This window comes from Natrix helvetica (genome assembly GCF_964273705.1).
Source record: "Natrix helvetica genome assembly, chromosome: 4".
Classification (NCBI taxonomy): Eukaryota; Metazoa; Chordata; class Lepidosauria; order Squamata; family Natricidae; genus Natrix; species Natrix helvetica.
Window position 1 is genome coordinate 85,643,440 of NC_138550.1, and position 26,965 is coordinate 85,670,404.

Below are 26,965 nucleotides of genomic sequence, written 5' to 3' on the forward strand. Positions count from 1 at the left end.
TGGTCATGTTGGACACATAAATAAGAGTATATTTATTTTGTTCATGTTTCATGAAGAGGAAGAAGTACATGGATCTCATTTTCATGTTAATGACATTGTATATGCATATACAGGACATTCAACTTAGTAACATTTCCATTATTTGATTTCAGTCTCATACATTTTCTTGAACAGGAAATTCATGAGGTGTCAGGAGCACATTTCTAATATGCATAAGCACAGCTATACTTCTTGCATTAATCTATAAGCATTCTTAATACTCCAAACTGCTCTTAATTTTATACCAAAGAAGGTTTTTTAAATCTGGGCTTCTTTTCATAATTTCAGTATTCTGGTAATCATAAAAGGGTGACTTTTAATTTATGTACATTTCTTGTCTTTCCTACTCTGATGCATGGCTTTTGGTTGTAATTTTTACAGGTAAAAATGATTGGTTGGTTGATCATGGTAGTATCTTCACTGTTCTCTCAGGAAGCTTCTGAGTTTTACACTGATGTTCTGCTGCAGATTTGCAGTTGATCAAGTTTACTTATCATTTAAACTGTAAATGCAGTCTCAGCGCTTTTCCCCTCCAATTTTTGATATAGCAGCTTGAATGCTTTTCAGCAGCCATGGATTATGGCCCAATATATTCCCAGGTTTCGGTGTCTGTCAAAGATTGTAGAAATATGGATTGAGACTGTCAAATCCATCACACAGGATTTCTGTTCATCTGTTTCCTCTTGTATGTAAGTGCCAATGAAGATAAAGTGCTACATGCTAGGTAACAGAGAATGCTTCCAGCTCCGGTCAGGTTTTTGCACAATCACTGTATTTCATTCATAGAATTTTAGTGTGTGCAAATGAAAACATAATTATCTTTCACTTGCAACCCTCCTATATATTTTTAAAGTTTAAAAAAACAACCTTTTTCTTATATTTATTTGTATCAGAAGCATCACAATTAAAATAAGGCATACTATACAACATTAGAGCTTCTGCACCAGAGACAAATTCCTTGTATGTCTAATCACACTTGACTAAATAAAGTATCTATTGTATTCTATTGTATTCCATTTTATTCCATTCCATTCCATTCCACTCCTCCTATTCCTATCCTATCGTCTCATATCCTATCATATCCTATGTATAAAATACAAGTTTAAAATATGTACAAGTTAAAAAAATCTTGCCCAGAAACTAGCAACATTAATTGTGTTTTGTTTCACTGTCATGATGTCCTCAAGTGTACACTGATAAGGACAGAAAGGGAGTATACATATGTGGTGTTGCTTGCATGTCACACGATCACAAAGGTCAGAAGCCACCAGATAGCCCCATTTGTTCAGAGTGCCTCTGGATTTTCTTGTACTCATACGCGGTTGAATTGTCTATTCAATGATTCTGCATACTTCCCAACTTTCTCCAGGCTCAGTTGCCAGCGCCTGCATTGGTTCCATCCAGTGCTGGTTCTTTGTAGCTTTTCGTGCATCCACTCTGCTTTCAAATTCTTCAAAATCTTCCATTAACCTAAATAAGCTTTTCCCGGAATTAAATCTCTAATGAGCTGGTTGTAGGCCATAAGGAGGGTGTTGTCTAGATATTGTTGACTTGAGCCTCTTCTTTGTATGCTCCTGCTTCTTTGCAAAGAGCAAGCGGAGCAATGCAAGCTAGCTGGTACATCTTATTTAGAGGCATAAGTTTAAGGCATCCAGTAATAATTCCGCTAGCTTCATTCAGAGCAACATCTACTTTCTCAGCATGTGCTGATTTAAAGCAGACAGCAGGTGGATATGCCTGCCAACAGCTAAAGCTGTTGTCTTAAGGACCCTTGGTTTGGCACCCTAGGTAGAGCTCATTAATTTCCTGAGGAAGTTATTTCTTCCACTGACCTTCAATTTAGTATTGGTACAGTACTGCTTGTATGTTAGGGTTCTACCCAGTGTGACTCCTAATTCTTAAGAGCTGTAGCAATGCTCCAATAACATCCCTTTCCATATAACGTGCAGTTTCTTAGCAAGCGTCTTCATTGTGAGAAAATAATAGAAAATCTAATCAAGAAAAAACAAAAAAGGTACAGATTGGCTTTTGACTGGTAGTGCTAGACAATAACAATTTTGAAGCACTTAAGCCACCTATAAGCCTTGTTATGATGCATAGTTAGAAGCAGGCTTCAACATAAATATTTCATATTAGATTTTTTTTAAGATATACACTGCCTTTTCAACCAATGATTTGATGGATATTTTACAGTCATTTAAAACAATGCATTGTGCTGGCTAAGATATGAAATGAAGAAGATATAACTCCTTTGAATTTTCTGCATGGAAGGTGGTTCCTGCAAAAGCAACCTTGATCAAATTGCCTTGAAGGGAAGGTTAAATACAGTTGACTCTTACTTTCAAACCGGTAATTGGTGTTACCAGATACTGCCTGAACCATTTGATCAGTAATAAATGATTGGAAACTCTATACATAGTACTGAGTCAGGCTTTACTTATTTTTCATCTTTATGCTGTTTATTGTTACTACTTATAGATGAATTCTACAGGGGTTTCACTCTATGTAGTAGATAACGATCATTTATGAGGAACTAATAAAGTACTTTACCATCTGTCAATTTTATTACGATTAGAAAATAAAATCTACCTCCTCTCCTGTTATATAAAAATGTATTTGGTTATCTTTAATGAAAAGATAAGATTGCATAGAAACTACTTTTCCATAATATTTACTGGGTATAATTTAATTAATTCAAAGAATATCTCTGACGTACAGTTTTGATAATTTTTTAAAAAGATATTAAGTTGGAAAATGTACAAAAGTGTTTTAAAAATATGATTGTGGTGTGTTAAAATGAAACTTTTTCTTTAAAAGTGTTTTATACAGGGAATATAACGAAATTTAGAGTTTAAGTTATCTCTCGGTTTAAATTGATTTTTTTTCTTCCATCGTATTTATTCCCTCCTTGAAATTTCTTAGAGCAAGATCTATATGGAACTAGGCCTATGAAAAAAACCAAGACAGATTCAATAATTCTATTATCAACACTGAGGTGACAAAACCTTGAAGGTCAAGCAAAGTGGCAATGGTTTGGATGGTCCTGAACTATTTAAAAAGCCATTTGCCCTTCTAAATCTTATTATTTATAAATAAACAGAAAATGATCCACTGATCATATTTTAAAGTTGTGTTTAGCATATGCATATACAGTATTAATTTATATTAAATAGAATGGTATTGCTTTTTGCATCTTCCTCCAAAATTAAAGTCCTGGAATAGAAACTCTGTGTATGTGTGTGTGTGTGTGTGTGTGTGTGTGTGTGTGTGTGCATGCATGCATATATGCAAGCAGTCACATATGTGTATGCATTTTCACATAGTCAAGTAAAAAACCTGGCATTTTCATTTCAAAGGACTTAATGTAGCAATGCTTGGAAATGCCATACTGAAATATTGGAAGACTAGCAGACAAGTACATGTTCTATGGAAGGGATATCAAGGAGGTTTAAATCACTGCCCTTCTTCCAAAAGTGCTTCATGACAACATCCTGGTTTTGTAGCACATTGCACTTATCATGTTCATGTTTTATCAAACCATAATAATATCTAAACCTTAACTGGTCTGCATCACTTAATCAGTGTGAAAAACTGTTGTAATATTCAAAAGCCAAATGGTACTAAAAAAAATAATAACCCTGCATATCAGGTGATGAATGATATGCAGACAGTAGTAACAGAAGGTAGGAGGGAAAATATCTTTACACACACACACACACACACCACAAAACACTCTTTACTCAGCTGCAAAATAGTAGCAGATTCTCCATTACTTGACTGCTTGATTGGTTTAAAGATTGGCAGCTGAATATGCATTAAATTTTACATTTCCACTGAATGGCTCAAGTGTGCAAATGTCACCTCCATTCTGAGTGTCAACATAACCCTCAGAATTTTGATTACTGCATGAGCTTCTTGAATGAGGAAATTTGAACTCTGAATTCAAACACTCTGATTACTCTACCATACTTGTTATACTATATATTTTAATTGATTTCACACAGTACAAAGGATGCCAGTTGTTCCATAAAAAAAAATCCTTGTACATAAGCTGTTAAATGGGGTGTCAAAATATAAATATTCAAAGAAGAATGTAGAGAATACAAGAAATATAGTAAATGACATATGAAAGAAATATGAAGCATACATTTTGAAAGGTATATATGCCATATTCACTTGAGCCTTATAATGATGGATGAATAGAGTATGTTAATGTCAATTATTTAATTTTTAAATTCACTCCATTCTCACATCACTTTGAAGATTAAAAAAAAAGATTACAGAAGAAAATGCATGCAGTTTTGGAAACATTTTTCCTGGTTTAAATATTTTATTAAAAGTTTTGACCATTTTTAGAAAATAATGTAACAATCATACAGGTATTTTCCTATGCTGAAAACCATCTGAAAACTCAGAAACTAAAATTTTAAAACATGAGATTTGGGTTTGTGAAATGAATCAAATACCTGGATTTAGGAAAATAAAAATAAAAATTAACAAAACAAAATAATAAAATCTTAAAAAACCAATAAAAACATTGTGCTGTGGTTTTCTCAAAGGTTTGTTTTTGAACTTTTATTATCTCCAACATTTTATTCCAATTCAAATGCTATTTGTTTACATGTGTTGAAAATCCATTGCCTCTTTAACATGCAGCAAAGTATGTATTTCACCTCTGGCTTCAAATTTAGGCCTCATTCTTTTTCTAAAAAAATAACTTGGACTAATGAAATTCTGTGGATAGGAACAACTATCTCTACCTGAACACCTAATGTTGTAACTTTTTAAAATACTGTGCAGAGGTCCTTTATCCCACCTCAAGGAATCAATGACAATAAAACAAAGAAATATAAGAATTATGCCTCAAAGAATTTTAGATACCAGAACAATAATATTTTATATCTTTCCTTCTTTTTTATTATTTCTATTTTATTATGTTAGTACTTTATCCAGTCTACTCAGAAATAAATATGAAAATATTTTTCAAACAAAATACAATGCTTCCAGAGTTTTAAGTTTAGAACAGCTCTCCTTAACTTGATATCTTCCCAATATCTTGGTGCTACTATAGAACTTCAAGTATTCTTAGCCAGAGTAGCTTCTGGCTATTATGTACTTGTCAGGATAAGAAAAAAGAAATAAAGATTCCAAACAAAGATTCTCAGAATAAAATACCTAATGTAGTGTCACAGTTCAGTGCCATTCCATATCCTTCAAAATATTTGCTGTTGATCATCCTCAGGTGGATTCCCTTTTGTACATTAATGCTGCTTAGTCTCATTATATCCTATTCTTTTCGACATACATAATTTATTTTTTCAACTCTTATTTCAGATTCTCAGTTGTATTTACAAACCCAAAACATAATTTGGTATAATTTCACTGGTATAATTTGCGAAAAGGGAATGTTTTTGTATAAAGGTACACACATGCATATAAACATAACCTTAAAATTCTTTAAAAAGTTTTCCACTGATTAATGTGTATTATCAATGAAAAATAGCAGTATGCAAGACAGACCGTATATTCTTTTTATTTATTCAACCTGCATCTGGAAATATATTGAGGGAAGCTGTATTAGAATAAGATAAGTGTAGTCTTAAAAGTCGATGAGAAAACATAAATAACCTATGTTATGCTGATGACATTACACTGATAACTGAAAATGCAAATGAATGGAAGCTCTAGTAATGAAAGTCACGTAACGGAGAAAAATATGAAACTAAAATTACATGTAAATAAGATCAAACTAGTGACAACATATACAGCAAGCCAACCTTAGAACTGACAATGAAGATACAGAGGTGACAGATAGCTTTTGCCTTTTAGGATCAACTCAACAGTAAAGGAACCAGCAATCAAGAAATATACCATAGGTTAGCGCTTGTCTGAGTAACAATGAAGGGCTTGGGAAAAGATATTCAAATGTTAGAATGTACAAACATGAGAATTGTGCAGCCATTTTCCCCCTGTTATACTCCATGAAGAAGAAAGTTGGACTTGAACAAGCACATTTTTTTAAAGTATTGATAGGTTTGAATTTTGGCTTTTGAGAAGAGTCCTGAGAATAAACAAGAACACAAACAAATGTATTATAAAACAAATCCATTCAGATTTCTCATTGAAAGCATAAATGATCTGGTTCAGATTATCATATTTTGGAGACATTATACTAAGATATTATATTAAGACAGTATAACAGAATTGGAAGAGACCTCGGAGGTCTTTTAATCCAATCATCTGCTCAAACAGAAGATCTTATATACCATTCCTGATAAATGGTTGTCCAATCTACTCTTAAAAACCTCAAGTGATGGAGCACCCACAACTTCTGGAGGCAATCCATTCCTCTGATTAATTGTTTCCACTATCAGGAAATGAGTTCTTAGTTTTAGGGTGGTTCTCTCAAGGAGCCTATAATGCTGGTAAAAGTGGAAAAAAGGAAAACAAGATCACTAGCAAATGATTACAGCAGTGGTAGGTGCTTTGTTGGAAGACCTGAAGAACAAGGTGATCATGGACAACCTATGTGGTCAGCAAGATTCAATACCAACCTAATGGCACTTAATCAATGGGCTAGAGTAAGATGAATTGAATGTTTTAGATAATTTGGAGAAAAATTGAAAATAACAGCTTTGGCATGGTAAGGAGTTTGAGATTGGTTTTGCTTATATAGGAGTCAAATAATGAAAGAATAACAATGCTCTACAACGATACACAGTTGAGAGTTTGGGAAATAGTAGAAGACAGAGGTAAGGAAAACCAGCAGGCTGTTAATGGGGAGTGAAAAAGAACCAAGTAAGTCCTTAAGCTTTTCTTAGAATATCATTACACACTTCTGCTATAATCTTGAATGTTTGTGTCATTGACAAAGTGTGTTGTTAACTTATTTCAGAAAGTCAATACACTGGGAAAACAGCATAAAAAGATTGAAAAATGCATGACGCTATTCCCAGAATTGATTTTTCATGTGCTTTGAGTACTGTTCATTGAACAATATCTTCTGTCAAGAAATGTGTAATTTGAAATGAAAACGGTAGCTTTTCTGTTTGGTCTTTTGCTTTGCTTTGGTTTGCAATAGCAAATAAAAACACAATAATAACAAATGCAAATTTTACATTTCTCATTTAATTGTCACACATTGTATGAGCCTCCCAGTGATATAAACTAATAGAGATTTGGTGTGATAAAATTCTACATAAATGTTTATTAAGCACTTTGAACTTAAAAATGATTGTGGCTTGCCGTTTTATTCACCATGGTGCTACATTAAAATCAATAAAGAGATGTAATATTTGTTAGAAAAGCCGAATAATATTATCCTGAAACTATTTGCTCTGTATGTGTGACACATCTTGTATTAAAGTACAATCTAGTGTTCAACTCAGAGATTCCACAAGAGCAGTTCTGGACAGAAATCATATCAATTAGTGTCTTGTATAATTAAAACTGCCAAGGATCTATGTCACAGTTGTTCATAAGTTTCACAATGTTTCCATGCCAAATGTTTCCATGCTGAAATAAGGAAACATATTAAAAAGTCAAGGGGCAATATAATTTTTTCATCTTTGTTTCTATAATATATAACTCTAACTGTAACTATAATTCATTCTCTCTCCCTCCCTCTCTCCCCCCTCTCTCTACACACACACACACACACACACACACACACACACACACAGTCTCTATCTATCTATTTATCCATCCATCCATCCATCCCATATATATACACACTTCCCCTGCTCCTTGAAGAATCTTATGTTGCCTTATCCTTAAAATAATTCTAAAAATGAATTTCCATTGATTTCAAAGCCAATGTTTCTTTGTCATTGTTGTCTGTATGCTGTTCTGTACATTTTAAGGGGGGGGGAAGCAACAATTTATACCAACTTATGAATTCTTTATAGTTGTCATGGCATGGATAAATTGAAAAGCTTTGTCAAATGACAGTAGTTACCAAACTTCCCTGCCACAGAAGAATAATCTAAGCTAGTGTGGAGAATATAGTTGACAATGACAGAAAATATTCTGCCTTGCACATCATGTTGATTGTTTTCTTCCCCATGGAGAAAAATAAGAATAGTTGACACTGTCTCTATTATGTCAAATAAAACAAAGTTCCATACGAACTAAGCAAAGCAGTGCTATTTTGTAGTCAATGAATAATGAAAGTATGTATCTTCTTCTTTTTTTCTATTTATATAAGTACTGGAAACTTCTGGAAAGATTTATAAATTGATGTTTAGTTAACTGCATAGTTCCGACAGTACTCTGATGCAATACTTTCCCTATTTTCCAAACATGGCATATGAATTCAGTAACCTACTACATAGATTGGCATAGAAAACTTGTTTCATTAATTAACCTAGCTGCTGATATACTTTGCTATTTTTTTGAAAAGAAAGTGGAGTCAAAATAAAGTGTGCATTTGATTAATCAGATAATTAACCTTAATGACTAATGGAGCTTCACACTGACATTAATTTATTGCTCTGTTCACTTAGCTTCTAAAAGCAGAATGTTTTGGCCAAAGGTACATTACCCTTTGATGTAGTTTATAACAATGAAACACAAACACTTTCTAGTACAGTTGTGGTATCTTTTCATACAGTGCATTTTATTCTCAACAGAAGTGGTACTCAAGAAGTTACAATACAAATATGGCCTCTTATGGGGACAGCTCTTTCTTTGAGACAGCAGTCTCTGGAGAGTTTAGAGCTCTGGGGGATGAGGGAACAGCCATCTTTCTCAAATGGCAGTCAATGCTTTTAAAAGGACACTAGATTCACATGTGCTTCCTTTTCTAATCACTATTGGAAATAGCTTGTTAATGACTTTACAGCTAATTTACAGCTACCTTTAGATCAACAGGTTTCACAGCACTGGTTGAGTTTCAATCCTTAGTGAAATAAATTTTAAAGTTTTAAGACTTTGTTATTGTTGTTGTTGTTTTGTAAGAAACAGTGAAAGAATAAAACATTGGTTTAAGAAAGTTTCAAACCAATGGTCCAGATAAGTTTGAAAATAAGATTTTAGAATTAATTATAAAGAATCTAAAATACTGAAAAAATACTTCAAGTAAAATTATACACTAGATTTAATGACACATAGATGAGAAAGAACACACAGGAAAAAGAAAAAAACCCTGATAGACATCTCTAAAAACATCATTGCATGATATTTTGAAGGTAAACATTTTTGAGTATGTTTACTAATTCAAGATTTTTCTCACTTAAGAGGAAAATTGTATACACCTGACATCAGCTAATAATTAATTTCATGTAAACTAATAAAATGTCTATTTTTGGTATTTATACACATTATTCCAGTTCCTGATTCTATGTCTAACATGAGAGAATACTTGCCTGTTTTTAACCAAATGTGAGAGGGATCAGTGAGCTAAAGCAGGTTAGTTATACTATAATTAATGTAATAAAACTCAGAAATCTAGTAATTTATTTTAATTGATTTCTGATTTCTAATTTGTCTTAAATCTACATTTTAAAGATTCTACATGTAGCAAGGGCAAACTGTGAATGATAGAAAAAAGAACGAATAAAGTACCATCTTTTAAAGCGATATATACAGAACAGTGGGTTGGGCAATTATCAAGCGTATGCTTATAAAAATACATGATGCTACCAGCGATAACATTTCAGTCAATGAGGGCTTTTTTCTTAATATAATTGAAAAATTTGCAATTTCCCATTATGATCAGATGTGAATAACAAAGTTGGTAACTACCAGCATTTACATTTCTCTGAATATGGTGAGACACTTTTGGACAGTTATATGTAAGAAAAGACATTTAAAACAACATATTTCATAGATATTTAATATTTAATATAAATATATATTACAGTGGAAAATATATATTTATAAAAATAGCACATTATTATAATGAGTGTATTAGAACACTGATTAATCTTCTGAGAAATCTTTTTAATGAAATAGAAACTGTTGTAAGAACTGAGAGGGAAAGACTGAACCAAATTCATCTACTGGTCTTCTATAGTTATTAGTGGACTTGAGATTGGATGTCCCAAGCTCCAACATTTTAATCACTATACCACACTGCCAATATCTGCACACATAGTGAACTTACAGTTGGTGGCAAAGGCACGAAGGTGGGCTCACAAAAATCAAAAAAATGTCCTCAAGTCCTACAAGCTGAAGTATTAAAAAAATCTGAATAACTATTTTTGATTGACTTCTTTTCTGCTGTCAACTCTGTCTCTTCTCATCCTACTGCCCAGTTGCCCTCCAATATGCAAGATGTGAATTCTTTCTTCTCCCAAAACAAATCTTACTATATGGACAATCCAGGGCAACTCAGTGATGGTGCTGGTGCTGATTAACTTTTTCCCTACCAGTAGGTGATGTTGGGTGGGAGGTAAAAGGAGTCTAGGGAATTTATCATTTTTTACCGTGACACTGGCCTCAAAAAACATGAGAAACGGCAAGCACAGCCACAGGGGAGCACACTTTATACCAATATACTTTCCTGCCAACTCAAGATCATAAGAATTGTTCCTCATGTTAATGTGAGGATGTGAGGAGGAACAAAAGATGGATGTGTGTGTGAGAGAAAGAAAGAGGAAATATGCTTGTGTAGAGAGAAAATTGATGCTGGGGAGAAAGGCACTGACAAATTTATCATGGAAGTTAAGTACATTTCAATGAGAAGACAGAACAACGTTTTTACACCAGTGTCAGCATATGACAATGAGAGAAGAGACTGAAAAAAAGTGAGAAAACAAAGCTTGACTTCTTCAGATTGTTGTATTTGGAGATAGTGGATAAGCATTTGATTGGCTGCAAGAAAAATCAATCAAGCAGTCTGGAACAAATAAAGGCAGACTACTCATTTTAGGCAATAATTGGCAAGCAGCAAACTTGGTGTGTCATATGAAAAGATGATGAGTTAGAAAAACACTGGGTATGCCTGTCCTGTTTAAGAGAAGCAGAAGGGGAGAAAACAAAAGAAGACAATAAAATACATAATGGACAAATTTCCCCACATGTATTTGAGAAAAGCATTGTGTAACTTATGCCTGGATATGTAATGTGAATTTGGCTTTAGATTGGCATACTGGAAATTGTACTTCAAAAAGTAGTATAAAATCATTTTATAAGTGGTTCTAGTCTTTTCTGGCATATGAAAGTGTGCTGGGGAACTGTTTGACTTATGTTCTATAGGATTATCTCTTGTCTCTTGCGATGGAAGCTTTACAATAGGATGCTTTCAATATGCTAATGACACTCCTTTCTATTGTTCTGTACTTTTTGATTCCAAAGACATCATCGTCTCCTTTGTACATTGCCTAACCTTGACATTTGGCTGGATGAGGAAGAAGAAGCTGAAATTAAATCTAAGACCATATGGAAGTGCTGTTGAAAAGAAAAAAGCTGAACTCTGAGACTGAGGTGAAGCTTGTTCAGGATATACTGTAATTGTATCCCCTTGGAAAGAGAAGCCTCACAGTTTGGGGGTGCTCTTTATATTCCAACTGTGGGTGGATTGATAGGTGGCAAGGGACATGTTGTACAACTGTGGTTACTGCACTAACTGAGCCAGTCAGACATAAAAATGAATATTCATGACTTGATTACAACTTGTCTTAACTACTGCAGTGCACTATGTGGGTCTACTCTTGAAAAGTGTTGTGAAATTGCAGTTTCTGACAGGTGCTAGGTATATAATTTCTGGGCTGAACAATCTGCATGGGCCATCAGTTGTATATTGGCACAATTTAAGGTGCTGAAGCTATTCTTTAGAGTTTGGGGACTGATTTATATGTGGGACAGCTTCTCTCATTAACTGGGCAGATTTACAAGGCTTCAGATACCCTTCTGAAAATCCTCCACTTCCAGAAGCTTGGCTGTTAAGTACCATATAAAGGTTCATCTCTGTAGGCTTCAAGACAATGGAATAGATACTCCCTAGGGAAGTGAATATGGAAGAAGTTAAAAGCATGCATATTTAATTCCAGAGGATGAAGGCTGCTCCTATTAAAGATCTGATAAAGAATCCCTATAAGGAAAGAAAAACCACAGCAATCCTTATCATATCAGACATTAGCATTACAAATAATGCAAATTTATATTAAGGGAAGCTACAGTATCTCAATACTGTCACAAATTAAGGTGAACATACTTGTCCCAGGATAATGTTGCAAAATCTAATCTGGGTCAGTCCCCGGCACCAGAGGTTTTGTCTTCCAAGCTTTTGGACTCATGCTGGAGCCCACCTTCAGGAAACTTCTCTCTAGAAGAGTGTGTGTTGTTCAATATCTGAATATCTACACACACAAGCACACACAGCCCAAGAATTTTGGCAAATTGCAAATGCTAAGATAAGAATTGAGTATTACAAAGAGCTATCAGATCTACATTGAATTCCCCTTTCTGGTTCGTTACATCTAGTTCAACATAATGTGCCCGGAAGTCATTACAGTGGTTATATCTATACAATATACTTAACCTGATTCCCAGATTAACTAATTTCATGGATTTGCTTCAAATATTCAACTAGTAACTGACAATCAGATTCACCAACATCAACCCACAAAAAAACACTAATAAACAAAATTAACAGTAAACTTAGCGCAAATCTGTGTTATTTCACTAATAATATGAAAAGAAAAATAAACAGCCTCAGTGTTTTAGTGTTATGGCAAAACATGTCTTCTAGATTCAGAAAATTATTCTGTTCTCATGGTATGGATTTCTTATTTGTTTCTTTAGTCTAATTTCCAAATTTCTTTAGGAATTCCGTTTGGAAACTCAGTTTAGTAAATTTGCTTTAAAACCTATACAATCTTTCTGAAGTGAGTATTTCTAATTCCCCCCTCCCCAATCAACAAGTATTCAGTGGCATGCAGTCTCCCCTCTCCATCCTTGCATTCTGTGATCTGAAACAAGCAAAGCTTCCCATATAAGAAGTTTTGTCTCATGACAGACTCCCCTGGGTTTTGACAAAGTGCAGGAAGTTGGAAAGCTTGTAAGGCACTGATGAAAGTTTAAACACACTTCCACACAAACACACACATACACTCCCTCCCCTTGGCTATCTTGGAACATAAAGAAAAACTCTAAACTTCACATTCCTATAATGATAATGGTTGTTGCTTTTAAACAACTATTAAAAGTACTAAACTACTAAACTGTTGCCATGGGGATTAATTATTACATTTTTTATGTGAGGATTTGGATAGGGTTAAAGGGATTGTTCTCTTTTTTATACAAATGAGGCAGGGAAAAATCTATTGAATATGTTATTTCTGTTTGTTAGAAATGGATAAACAATTTGTTTACATGTCAGCAGGCAGCATAAATGTTATTGGCCTATCAAGTTCTTCTTTCTAAAAAAAAACCCCATCTGTTCCTGTAAGAGAGAGCAAACATTAGATAAATAGGATAGCTGATCAAATTGAGGCAGAATTTTAAAACATTATAGACTTTTCACCCAACCACATAAAATCCAACTCATGCTATGGCAACAGATAATTCTACGCTGTATCTTAAAATGCTCTTTGAAGCTTCATTTTGTGTTTCAATAATAAAAAAAGCCCAGTGAGAAAGAAATAAAGGTTGAGAAAGCACACATTAAGGACTGTTGAAGCAATCACCATTGGAGGAACACTTGAAGAAAGTAGGTAAAAATGTAAAAAGAAATATAAAACAAGATAACCTTTGGCATGAGGTTAACTACTCAAAATTCCTAAAAAAAATCAAGCATTTTCAGTGGCACAAATCCATGTAGAGAAAGAAAAAAAAGGAAAGGGAGGGCGGGAGGGAGGGAGGAAGATAGAATAAGAAAAAATACAAATACGAAAGTTCCGGTTCCGGCGGCGGCGGCGACGGGCAGTTCTTTGCCCGCTCCGGCTCCCCGGTGGGCTTCCCCACTCCTTGGGGGGCACAGGACACCCCGCAGAGGGGTCCTGCCGGAGGGGCGGCATTGCGGAGGACTCCTGCAGCGGCGGCAGCTGGCGGGAGGTCTCGCGCGCGCCCAAGGCACCGGGGAGCAAGCTCGGAGGGCGCTTCCGTTCCTGTGCCTCGCGCCTCGCTATAAGCCGACTGGAGAATGCAACAATAGAAGGAAGCAGCTGCAGTGCGGTGAGGTTGCTTCTCTCTTCATTCCCTATCTGCATGAAGAATTACTCAGCTTTTTAAAACTTTAAAATAACTTTCGGAGCATTTTGGAGGTGCGGCTGGAGGGAGGGGGTTTCCCCCCCCCCCTTGGACAAGCGGCGAGGAACAATTTTGCTCTCAGCCCCCGGGGAAGGAGGAGGGGGGAGAGCCAACGAATGAAGCCTCACCCAGGCTGAGATGATTTTCTTTTCAATTTAATTCTACATATTACTGTGATTTGAGGACTTTTGTAACTTTTTAAAACTTTGTTATGCCTCTGTGCCCAAAACTGGCAGGGCAAGATGGCACACTTCCGTTGTCTTTATGAACTGTGAAACCTGACTCCACCTTTAAAATTCAGGCTTCCGGTCTTTGTCTCCGTGTCTCCCAGAGGAATCTCTTGTGGATTGGTATTTTTTAAACTTTCTAGGGGAAATTTTCTATCTATTGCCAGACTTATTGGAGAGATTCTCTTCTGCCTGGTTCTTCTGCTCCCAGACTCACCTGGCTACCCTTCTTTTCTAACTGTTTATCTTATATTTGGACTGAACTTCTAACGTTATAAAGGATGGCATCCAAAAGACCCCCTCCTGGAAAACCTGGCTTTGCCACTTCTGCTCCAACATCCGCAACATCCAGTCCAGCCACACAGTCAAAGATAACAGAACTGATACAACCTAAGACTACAGAGATGGACTTTCAACAAATGCTTCAACAAATTTTACAGGGCCAGGAGGAAATCAAGAAACAACTAAGGGAAATGAAAGATGAAATTAAAGAAAATCAAGCCCAAATATATAAGAATTCACAAAGACTGAATCTTGTGGAAGGGGGGGTGGAGGAGGTGAGGGGGGGGGGGGTAGAAGCTGTGCAGAAAGGGAACAAAGATCTTGACATCCAACAGATGAAAATAGAATTTGAGAGAATGTCCTATTACCTTAGATTTCAAAATGTTATAGAAGAAGATGGGGAAAACATAAGGGACATTATGATAAACATCCTGGCTGACTACACACACAAAGAAAAACAACAGATGGGGTGGGATATAGACCTGGTTTATAGAGTGAACTCAGCTTATGCTAGAACACACAATGTACCCAGGGAGGTTCACATTAAATTTCTTAGAAAAAGCACAAGAGATGAAATTCTGGGTGTACAAAGGGGGCAAGCATTGACATACCATGATATGGAGATAACCATTCTGAAGCAGATCCCTAAGAAGATTAGAGAAAAAAGGAAGAATTATTTGCAATTAGCGAATAAATTATACCAGAAAGGGGTGTGGTTTAGATGGTTGATGCCTGAAGGTATGCTGATATTCTGGGAGGAGACAAGAATTAGAATCAATTCACCCATAGAGGCGCAGGCCTTTATGGAAAAAAACAAAACACTCCTAGAAAAAACACGAGACACTACAGAGGACACGCAGGACACGGGAGGGGCCAGAGCTCTGCCAGTGGAGGGAGATGGGGCAATAGCAAGAAGACTCAGATCACAAAAATAAACAAGAAAATCATATTATTATAAACTGACCGAAAGTGATAATGGAATTATATCTGGATTTTATACTGTAATGTCTAATCTGATTGAATTTAGTAATAGAACTAATATGCTGATTGTAATCAATTATATACCAATGCATTATATATAAATGTATACTATGAGTATGGAGAGAGGGGCGCCTGTCACATTTTGCAACTGCCAAAATTTGTATACCTGTCCATTTACCCTTTTCCCTATAAATGTTGAAAAACCAATAAAAATTTTTGTTAAATAAGAAAAAATACAAATACAAAACACAAAAGTAAGCTGAACATATACTTCCAAGTTGCTTTTTATTGCATTGTTTTCTGGGCTCCAGTCCAGTTCTTTATCAATCCACAGTCTCTACCATTCTGGTTTTTTTTCCCCACAGACTCAGAAAAGAACATTTATTTATTATGGCTACTTCTTTTAATCCGCCACTCTTATGTAGCTGGCAAGAATGCAATTCATGTTTTATATTCAACCCTTAACAAAGAATCAGGTGTGTGTGTGTGTGTGTGTGTGTGTGTGTGTGTGTGTGTGTTTTCCATACAGACTCAGGAGTATTCCACCTACCCCACACCTTTGTGATCTACCTGGAGTAAGGGCAAATATCACTCTCCTTCTTTGTATAACAGGACTGTACTCTTACTTGAAGTAAAGCCTAAACCCTACGCACAGTGAAGCCATTTGGTAGTATTAAGTCCCCTGTGGTTGGAAGCATATCTCTAACTTTCCATATAAAGTCAAAACCTTCCTGAAAGCCAACTTTAAGATTTCATTTGGGTATTTTGTTTGGGTATTTAGCAATAAGCAGAACGTCATACCATTCACCAAAAAGATTATTTTTATACTATTATATAGCTTTTTTGAGAGAGAAAGCAGGTTAAAAGAACAAAGAATATAGTTTTAGGGATGAAAAGGATCATACTCAGTACTGGTGGTCCTTGCTATTAATTGCTTCAAACATGCCGTTTTGGATGGATGGCAAAATCATGGGGAGGGGAACATAGAAGTAAATTTCTTTATATCTGTTTGATACATTCACACTTTATCCTGCTTCAGTTAATTCATTTCTTCAGTTTTCCACTCCTTTGCTTTACCAACCCATTTCTTATTTGCTTCTGTTCACAGCACATGCCAACATCTACATTTATTTTTAAAGGCAATAATTTTATTTCTCAGAATGGGAACATTTGCATAGATGCAGATATGAAGCATATATATTTCCTTTTAGTTGATCCAAATAATTATAAATGTCCAAACTAAATCTTGAAGATGGAACTCTGTGGAGGTTTTATATACATACACCGAGTGTGTGTGTGTGTGTGTGTGTGTGTGTGTGAGAGAGAGAGAGAGAGAGAGAGAGTGTGTGTGTGTGTGTGTGTGTGTGTGTGAGAGAGAGAGAGAGAGAGAGAGAGAGATTTCTACATATGCATACTGTTTACTTATTAGCATTCCCACTCATAGCAATTAAGCGTGTTCTTTTTACTTATGCTGTCAGCGCCATGAAAATCAACATATGGTAATCACTTCTGTCTTTAAAACATTGCCCTTCACACTGCTACAATTTAGACTGAAAATTACCTATTGCAGAAAACAATAGATTAAGGAGCTTCTGCTTCAATCTGCCAGTCTGGGTTTGACAGCAACTTGCATCATAAACAATCTGGCCGCCAGGTCTAACTCAGAACAGAAGCCATTTTAACATTGATGATTATATTGCCCTAGACGTGTTTAGGTCTTAGATATAACTGGGCAGAATGCCAAACATTTTGTAAAACTAAATGGAAAGAAAGTTGGTAAGGGAATTAATGCCTAATTCCTCCCAGGAGGTTGAAAATTAGGGATGCTTCAAAGTTTGGAGAAAGCAAAGGGTAGATGGAGAGAGTAAGAGCTGTAATCAGTGCTTTTGCTTCCAGTCCCCCTGATATTTCTCTCCCATTAAATGAGGGGACATTTGCCAGAATCCCAGATATGAGATCCAAACACCACTGCTATGCTGGGCAGGTAACAACACTCTGTGTCATCATTACACAGAGCGCTGGTACCTGCCCACCTTAGTGGTACTTATTTATCTACTTGTGACTGGGGAAATGTCTTCGAACAGTGCTGGCTCAATGGCCTTGAAACAGAGTTGAGCACTGCCCCCTTTAGTTGGCAATGACTAGAAGTAAAATCCACAGGGGACTCCTGTTATATAGCTAGTTTTGGGTTTCATAGTTTGCTGAAGATATGGGGAGAAAAGACGTTTATATTTTGTCCTGTTTTTATAAATGCATTTTCGTGGAGTTTTAAGCAGATTCAAAGTGTTTGCTGTTATTGTGTTTTGCTGCTGGCAAAAAAAAGATGGGGTATAAATTCCCCAAATAACTAAGAGTTACATAAAGAGATTGCATGTTATCTTGGCTTCCAGCTGTCACTCAAAAAATGACAAAGGAATGCAAGTGACAATCACAGAAAAAAAATCCAGTTCCCCTAACTTCCCAATGGAGTAATATTTTTTTAAAAAAATAATAGAGAATAAAAATGGGGAGAGATAATCCTAGAGACTGTAAAAGACAAGGCAAATAATCCTCAGCATGTATTTCTATTGTGATAAATTTAAAAAGTCCCCATTACTATAGTTAATCTTAGCCAAAAATATTTATTTTGTTTAACACAAGGTGACTGTGCTGAGCATATACTGCTTTTAAAATTTGTCAAATTTGTCATTTGCCAGACAGTTTGCTTCATTTTAACTATAAGGAGGGGAAGTATTAAGTAACAAATATGCGTGGCACATATACAGATTTTATTTACCCACAAGAGGCATCAGTGGAACAAATACTTTTTATTTGAAAATCTAAGTATAATAGGGACATAGCTATACAGTGTGCTTTTCTTGTTGCTTAGGAAGAAGGAAGCTTATTATAATTATACTTGTGAACCACAAGGATTCTGGATTTTGACGGGAAAGTAGTATGAGACATGAATAAAAATAAATGCATCTTTATTTAGAGTCTAATGCAATACAGTTCTATAATAAGCAAATACCACGTGTTTTTGCTAGCTGTAACTGTAAGGTCATAATGTTCATGCCCTGATCTCCAGCAATGGAGAAGCAGATGTATTGTAGCTAACAAGGAAACAGATAATTGATAACTTGATTAAATAGTTTATTTCACTTTTTAATGAAAGCGTTAACTGGAACATATATGACTATCATTTATCATTGTTGCTGTTAGAGGGAAAAAATAAAAATACACTAATAGAGTTTCATAACAGCTATGGGTGAATGTTATCCATTGGCAAATTGAACCTGTTATTCATAATCTCAGAAACAGAAATGTGTGCAAAAAAGTCTCAGCTGTGATTATGCTAACCTCTTACAGTGAATATTTTTCTCTTTTTAGTTATTTCCCCCAACTTCCATCATTTAATTAAGTATTCCTATAACACTATTCAGTGTAAGGCTAGATATATATGCATTTCTTAATACATATTGGTATATATGTATGTATTAATACATACTAATATATTATGCCCCCAAATATTAATGGTTCCTTTATATACTACATCATTAATAAAACAAATTAGGTCACATAGCATATCTTTATAATCCGATATTTATATCTAGTTATAAAGTGCATTAGCTTTGTATGTTATTGTGATTATATAAATACCTATGTAGAGTGACTTCAAATATTTATGAACAAATTCCTCTACCTTCTCTTGTGGCAAGTATCATTTGAAGGGACAGAAAATACCTATCCTGGACGTCACTTGAGAGGCACTTGATTGAGTTGGGCAGTTATAGAAATTGAATAAATAAATAAATAATTTCAGAATCGAACGTCAGGTTTTGTTGAAGTCTACGTGTAATTCCCCTCTGTTTCTCAGCACAGCAGTTTTAAAACTGTGGCAGCCCTGATTACATTTGCTTCTCAATTATCACTTAGCTTGTCCACAACCAAAATCAAAATTAACTTTCCAATCCAGGTCTTTACTTCAGTAATCAAGAGAGCATTCTTTTTGAAAGAGCAGCAACATATGTTTAAACAGACTAATTTACATTCTGAATTAGAGTCTCATTAGCACAATCCAAGCTGCTTATCAAACATACTTCTTCCAGGTCTGAGCTATTCCATGGGAATTAGTCAACATCATTTTATATTGGGCAGAAAGCACCTGAAAAGCAACCTTAATTTATTTTGATTGGAAGAATGGAAAGATGATTAAAAGAAAAGATTAAAAGAAAATAAAACATCTCAGGGAAAAGCAATGGATCCAAAAATCCTTCAGAGCTTTTGGAAAAATAAAATTATTTTTCCCCTTATTTTTTGCTACAGCAGCTTTAAGTCACAGAAGCCTCAGCACAATCAGGAGATTTGAATACCCATGTGAGTAAAAGCAGACATAACTTAATTTAACTTACTTTGAAAAAGGTAGGAACATGATAAAGGTGTAGAATAATTTTTAGAGAAGACAGGGAGAAGTCTTTATCCCAAGTCAGTACTAGTTTTGCATTCACAAATAAATTACAGATATGCACCCATACCCACATATCCATATTCCTTATTATTCCTCCTTACTGAGCAATATTTATGGTGAGAAATAGTTTCTATTGCCAAGAATATCATCACAGTGCAGAAGTAAGCTAAAGGAATACACAGAATAAATCTATGACATGATGAAACTATATTAAGCAGCTCACTTTGCCTACTTCACATTTTTATTTTCTAAAATACACTGGAAAAAAGTTGGGCAATTCTGCAAGCACATCTCTAGTGGGGTGCATCAATTAATTTACTTTCTGAACAAGAACATCCAGTTCCATTCCTGTATATAAGATGCTGACCACATTCAATTTTATTTCAGTATTTTTTTAAAAAAAGTACTATTATTCTTCGCATAAATACATTAATTTTACAACAAAAGAATGCTGCATATTTTGGGTGTGTTCAGTTTGATATCATGCAGATTAACTGAGAAGTAATCTCCACTGAGTTTTGGATACACGTGTTCATAAATAAATCACAAAGTAAGTTTATTCAATAATCATTCCCACAAGTAATTATTTCATTTTTTCTCATGCAATACTTTGTCACACATGTATTAAAATAATATTTCAGTCAGAATTATTTCTTACTATATGCAACAGATTTTTTTTATTTAAGATACTGTCAAATTCTGACTAAAGCAAACTTTGAATCAATTATTTATTTGTATCCCATCTTTATCATTTTTACAAATAATTCAAGATGGCAAACATATCCAACAAACCTTATTCCTTCTGTTTTTCCCACAACAATCCTTTGAAGTGAGTTATGAAAGTGACTGACCCAAACTAGCCCAACTGGCTTTCATGGCTAAGGCAGGCCTTGAACACACAATTTCCTGCTTTCTAGCCTGGTGCCTTAACCACTAGACAACCTCTTAATTAGAATTAATTAAAAATAAAATTAAAATTAAAATTAAAACATTAAAATAAATATTTTAATTGAATGACAATAAAAACATTGCCATTTAATAAGTGGAATTTCCAAAGTTCTTATAAAAATTGTCATTTTGTTACAACTTAATCTCAACCTGATTTTATTTACGTGCATACTTCCTTCACTTCATAAAAGAAATAAGATGATGAATCCCAAATGCTAAGTTACATTTTAACAGGGGTGCACTATAATCAAGTTTTTGTTCTTTGCTGATTCCTACTACTAAGTTATCACTGGAATATTTCAACAACTTGTGAAACCTTTTATTTCATAATGGATTCACACATTGTTCATGAGGTATAAACATATATTTTATATCATATTAATAAAGTACAGCTCACTCTTTAAATCATTTACCTATGATAGGTACTTTCCTTCCATACATCAAGCATATAGATTTCCAGTTTACCTGTAGGTATAAGATAATATTTATCCTTGAATACAAAAACTAATGAAAAATTGATTCCCATTCTTGTTCAGTTTCATTAAATAGTAGGTAAAGATTAACGTCAGATTTATCCCTGTGAACTGATTCACATATTTACTAAGGATAACTAGGTTTTTTTTAAAAACATATTATTGATCTGAGCAATGCTCTCCTCGGTTCCTGGAGAGGAATTCCTCTCTTGTTTTCAACTCCAATTACATTTTTCTGAAGGATCTGCAAGAGTGAATCTGCTGTTCCTTCAGTGTTAACAAGCAATATTCTTATTTAAATTAATGATAATTATGTAAAATGTTACTCTTAACGATTGAGCAGTGAATTATCATTCTCCACAATATTCAGTTTCATTTCACTTCCTAGTCAGTTTTTCCCACCAGTTAGCATTCTGTCCTATAGAAATATATTGGGGTTTTCATTTAGTTTCTGAAAACCTTTGATTTTTTTTTGAACTTGCTGATGCCTTCATAAAGTGGGGAAAGTGGTGAAGAAGGTGGGTAATGCAACAGCTTCAGAGGACCCTGGAAGAAACGGATTATCTGGATCCTTTTCAGTCAGGATTCAGTTACCTTGGTATGGGACAAAAACAACATGGGTCAAACTTTTGGATGATCTCTGACATGAGAGGGATGGGGGGATTGCACTATGTGAGGTGCCAAAGTGTTTGGTGCCTTCTCCTTATCTCTTTAAGATCAAATGAGATATTGAGTGAGCTCATCCATCAACTATACATCTCTAATTCTGACAAATTAAGTGATGCTGTGAATGTCTTATCCCATTGTCTGGAGGTTTTAGAGTTCACATGGGAAACAATAGACTACAGTTGTGGCTTTGGACTTATTGCTTCGTAGACCATGACATCTTTGGTGCTAACTGGGTTACATTATCCCGAACAGACCTTATATCTGCAATATAGGAGGTCTCCCAAATCTGTGACTCCTGCTTGATAAGCAGGTGGAAGTGATGGCTTGGAGAACCTTTGCACAGATTTCTCTTGTATGCATTTGCAGCCATTCCTGGATTGGCAAGCCTTATTTATAGTCACTCATTCCCTAGTCACCTCCAGATTGGACTACTGGATATATGTTGTATATGGGGATGCCCTTAAAGAGTACCCAGAAGCAAACTTCAGCTGGTACAATGGCATGAGCTCCTGAAATACTGCATAATATACTTCTGCTGTGTAAGCTGCAATGGTTGCCAGTTTGCTTTCAAGATACTGATTTTAACCCTTACATCATTTCGTGGCAGTGGACAGGGCTACTTGAGGAACCACATCTCTCTAATTACATTAGTCTGCCCCATTAGATCTGGCAGAGAAGCATGCTGTGGATACCTTCAGTTAGGGACCTACAATTGGGTCCAATGAGATATGTTTGTCTGCTGTGGTGTCCACTTTACACAACATTTCTCCCCCCCCCCCAAATACCTTCATTACTTTTGACATTCCCTTAAGAAATAGTTATATAATCAGGCCTGCTGCTCACAAGAAGCCAAAAATTTACGCAGATGGCTCCATTTCTATATGCCCTTTCTTATCATCCCTTTGTTTAGAGTTTGTATATTTGTTTTTATATTTATTATTTCATGTGAGTTTTATGCTTTTTTGTATTTCTTGATTTTATGTTTATTGTTGTTCAACTGTTATATGCCACTCAGAGTTGTGCTTTTTGAGAAGGGAGGCTACACAGATTTGATTAATATATAAATAAATAGTGAATGGACAATGTTATTCTGTCTACAAAATATTGATGCTCAAAACTTCCCAAAACAGAAAATGATTTGGAGCTCCTTCCTAATGTGAAATGTCCTAAATTTTCAAAGGACGTATACATATTTTCAAACTAGTAACTTTCTTTAGAGAATTATATCATTCCTATGTACAAATCTAGATTTCAAAAGGGGAATTATTTTGTAATATGATTTCAAATAAGCAATAGCATTTAACATATACCATATTTATTCTGGCTTTATAAATATTATATTTTTGGTTGTTAAATTATGTGTGTCTTTGTAAATTTCTGTTTCAGAAGTTTTTATAGAGTAATAAATATAGAGTTTACTGCTAAATTATGTATTTATTTTTCCCACATATTACAAATAATACTTCCCAATTTTACAATATTGGGAACAAGTCTGAGCATTACTATAAACCAACTCCAGTTCCATAACAAACTTTTACACTTTAAAATCTCAGTGTAGTAGAAGAATACTCACTATTCTGTATACTCACTATCAGGGACGTGCGGTCAGGGGAGGCAGGGGAGGCAGAGCCTCACCGCTCTTATCATGAAAATAAAAAAAAGGGAAAAGGGAAAAGGGGCTGAGGAGCTTTCTGCACACGTGGTCGGGAATGGGAGTGCTCCGTGGTCCCCTTCATGTTGACTCAGGAGTCAGAAAGGAGGGGAATGGGACCACGTGTGCAGGAGGCTCCTCTAGCCTCAGCCTCCCTCCTGCGCACATCCCATTCCCCGCCTTCCTAAGTCAACATGAAGGGGATCACGGAGCATGAGCCGCGGTCCTGCGGAGCACGCTCCGTGGTCCCCTTCATGTTGACTCAGGAGTCAGGAAGGAGGGGAATGGGACCACGGGTGCAGGAGGCTCCTCTAGCCCCAGCCTCCCTCCTGCGCATGTCCCATTCCCTGCCTTCCTAAGTCAACATGAAGGGGATCGCGGAGCGTGAGCCGCGGTGGGGAGGGGAATTCCCCTCCTTCCTCACTCCTGACTCAACATGAAGGGGATCGTGGAGCACGAGCCGCGAGACCGTGGCTCACGCTCCGCGGTCCCCTTCATGTTGACTTAGGAAGGTGGGGAATGGGACATGCGCAGGAGGGAGGCTGACATGGTCCCATTCCCCTCCTTCCTAGGTCAACATGAAGGGGACTGCGGCTCACGCTGATGACGTCATCAGCCTCACCAGCCATAAACCTCACCGCACGTCACTGCTCACTATTCTGTATATAAATTTAATAGGATAGGATAGGATGGCTATAAAATTATACATTTTGGGGGTATACAAAATTAATAGTCTGAAACAATAAGTTTTATGACACAATTTTTGAGTAAGAAGGCATATTTCATTTGACATGTTTCTGTTTTATTTACAATAATGAAAATATAGATGCTGAAAGGGGTCTTGAAAATTGTGTAAGAAAATATATCACAATACTGAAATTTTATTTATTTTAATATCAAATCGCAAAGAATCATACATTAGTCTACTGGGATACCAAGTACTAAGCTACATTCAGGGAATGAGATTTGGTGCTGTGAAATAATGATTAAGGTTCCCTTAGTATCAGCCTGATATGCTTTATGCTTTTCTCCAAATAAATGATTAAAATGCAAAAAGTGGGCAACAGAGTAATGATTTAGTTAATAATCTATTATTTAATAATCCATTAATTATCTTGCAGGTCAACATAAGCCATTTTTTGTCTTTTCCTTTGATAAATGTAAGTTTTAAATTATTGCTGTAGAGCTCACACATGACAAAGATATTTGAACTACTGCTAAAATGTATCTTTCATTATGATGAAATAGTACTTTTGAGTATAGACAAATTTGCCACTAGGAAATTGACATTCTCTAAAAAAAGAAGAAACTAAATTTAAACAAAATTTATCTTTCTTATGCCACTATTAACCAATCAAATACCTCTATGTAATTGTGTAGTATTTCTACCATTAATCAAAATTATTTATGAAGAGTCAGAATATCAAGGCACCACATCATTGGATGTCACAGTAGCTGTAGAATGTATTTTTAAGAACAGTTGGGCTTCACACCTTATAAAACAGTAACCATAATTTGTTAAAATCTCTTGCTGCTCACCTGGCAGTGACAACCTGGAAACCTTCAAATGGATTAAAAAGGAATGCTAAGATCAAAGGAATATGCCAAAAGAAGAAGGTTAAGATTGCCCTTCATCTTAATGTACAGTTTGGTTAACTATGTCATCACATTTACTGAAGCTTCTAGTTCAAGCAGTACTCAATTTTGCTGATGATAAATTAATATCTTATTCCAGATAAAAGAATAATGAAATAATGACATTTTAAGAGCTTCTGTTATTCCCCATTAATTTCTTCTTTTAGTACTTAAGTTTTTTTCCCCAACTATGTGATTCCAGTAAAGTTTCTAGCAGGACATATTTAGCACAACCAACCTGAAACAATGTCTGCAAAAAAGAAAGTTGTTCAGAATCAATAGGGATTATCAAAATAGAGATACAGTGGTATCTTGGTAGTGGTGGCTTCCGGATCCCGGTGCAATCAGTACGGTATAACGGGGCCCAGCGTCCACCACATGCACGTGCGCAGTACATGCATGTGTGCTTACCTCCCGCGATGCTCCAGCTGCTCAGCGGAGTGTCACATAGGCTCCATAAGCTCAATGCGCATGCGCATAAGCCCCGATCGGCTCAAATACAGGTAAGGAGGGCAGGTGGGCCAACCGGAGCACCATACCGGAATGATACCTGGTGTTCCCAGCAGGCACCGGTACGCCTGTACCAGGGAGTACTGGTCGTATCTCACCACTGTACCTTGGTATTCAACTGCTTTGAAACTCATCAAATTTGGTACTTAAGGCGTTTTGAGATGAAAATGTTGTTCCGGTACTCATCGTTTGTTTGGCACTTGACACAGAAGCTAGAACTTGTTGGTGTCAGTTGCCTGTGACTGACTATATTATTCTTTATGGGAAAATTTTGTTTGGTACACATAGTTCTTAACTTACAGCAGTTCATTTAGTGACCATTCAAAGTTAAAACAGCAATGAAAAAAGTGACTTATGGCCATTTTTAACATTTATGACTTTTGAGGCATCCCTATGGTCACGTGATCAGAATTCAGGTGTTTGGCAACTGAATCATATTATGACAGTTGCAATGTCCTGGGGTCATGTCATCACCTTTTGCAACATTCTGAGAAGCAAAGTCAATGGGGAAACCCAATTTATTTAACAACAATTTTACTAAGTTAAGAATCACAGTGATTCACTTAACAACAGTGGCAAGAAAAGTTGCAAAATGGGGCAAAACTTGCTTAATAAATATTTCACTCAGCAACAGAAATGTTGGGATCAATTGTGAGCCTAAGGACAGGTCAAGGACTACCTGTACTCATTTTTTAGTACTCATTGCACCACCTGGAACCAATTAATAACAAGTACCAAGGTATAATTGTAACACTTTCATCCTGCAAGCAAAACCACTTGCAATCAATATTCTTTCAGATCCAGTTAAATCCATCCTGCTAGAAATTGCTAGAGCTGTCAGTAAAGAAAATATCATATACAATTTAATCTTGATCAAATTTACCTACTTTTTAAACCTTAGTTTTAGAAT

At 35.6% G+C, this 26,965-nt stretch overlaps 1 protein-coding gene across 5 annotated transcripts in view; it reads right to left on the reverse strand.

Moving 5' to 3' along the window:
• CDH12 (cadherin 12) overlaps window positions 1-26,965 on the reverse strand; it is a 790,632-nt gene that overhangs the window by 114,366 nt on the left and 649,301 nt on the right. The gene's annotated exons all lie outside the window — the stretch shown is intronic.